Consider the following 1,183-nt stretch of genomic DNA (forward strand, 5'->3'; position numbering starts at 1 on the left):
AGTAATCTCTGATGATATTTGGAATTTCTTTGGTTTCTGTTGTGATGTCCCCTTTTTCATTTCTGATTTGGTTTATTAGGTTTTTCTCTCTCTCTCTTTCATTGAGTCTTGCTAGTGGTTTATCAATCTTGTTTATTTTTTCAAAGAACCAGTGCTTTGTTTCATTGATCTTTCAGATGATTGTTTTTTGGGTTTCCATGTCGTTAATTTCTGCTCTAAGTTTTATTATTTCCTTCCTCCTGCCTGGTTTGGGCCCCTTTTATTGGGCCTTTTCTAAGATCTTGAGCTGTAAAGTCAGGTTATTTAGTTCTGGTAGTTTATGCCTTCATTCTCATTTGTTTCCAGGTATCTTTTTTTTAATATAGTCCAGGAGTCTCTTTATTTTTAAACAAACACTTCTCATGCCATGAACTCATAGGGGATGGGCTCCAGCAGCTCAGGTTCCTTTCCATTGGTTCTTACAAAGTGGGCTTCTCTGGGTGGAGCAGGCTGGCGCTTCAGTTGAACCCAAGTCCCTTTCTCTTTGGCTTCCTTCTGTTTTTGATCATTTACCTTCACCCGTTTCAGGAAGCTGTCTCGACTCTTAGAGTGCTTAATATGCTCAATGCGGACATTAATTCTCTTGGCAAGAATCTTGCCCCTGACCTGTTTGTTAAGGACAATGCCAACAGCATGCTGGGTAACATTGTAGACTCTTCCAGTTTTGCCATGATAACATTTGTGGGGCATTCCTTTTTGAACTGTGCCCATTCCCTTTATTTCTACAATATCACCTTTCTTGTATATATGCATGTATGTGGCCAAAAGACAACTCCATGTTTTCTGAAAGGTCTAGAGAACACATAGTGAGTCCCCCTCTGCTTTCCCTTTGTGGTGGTCATTTTGGCGATTTACTGGGCACTGGAGCTTCTGGCCAAAAGGTATTTCCAGGTATCTTTTGATTTCTTCCTTGATTTCCTTCCTAACCCACTAACCCACTCATTGTTCAACATTGAGTTGTTTAATTTCCATGTGCTTGATTTGATTCTCCGTGTCTGTGTGTTATAAACTTCTATCTTCAGTGCAAGTGGAAACCGAGATAAACGAATTGGACTATCTTAAACTAAGAAGCTTTTGCACCTCAAGAGAAACAATGACCAAAGTACAAAGACAGTCTACATAATGGAAAAGGATACTCACCCAA

General features: G+C 39.6%; 1 pseudogene; it reads right to left on the reverse strand.

Annotated features, from left to right (window-relative positions):
- Positions 1-390: 390 nt before the first annotated feature.
- On the reverse strand, positions 391-881 carry LOC105943032 (60S ribosomal protein L21-like; annotated as a pseudogene).
- Between the last annotated feature and the right edge of the window lie 302 nt (positions 882-1,183).

This window comes from Sorex araneus, chromosome X (assembly GCF_027595985.1).
Source record: "Sorex araneus isolate mSorAra2 chromosome X, mSorAra2.pri, whole genome shotgun sequence".
NCBI lineage: Eukaryota > Metazoa > Chordata > Mammalia > Eulipotyphla > Soricidae > Sorex > Sorex araneus.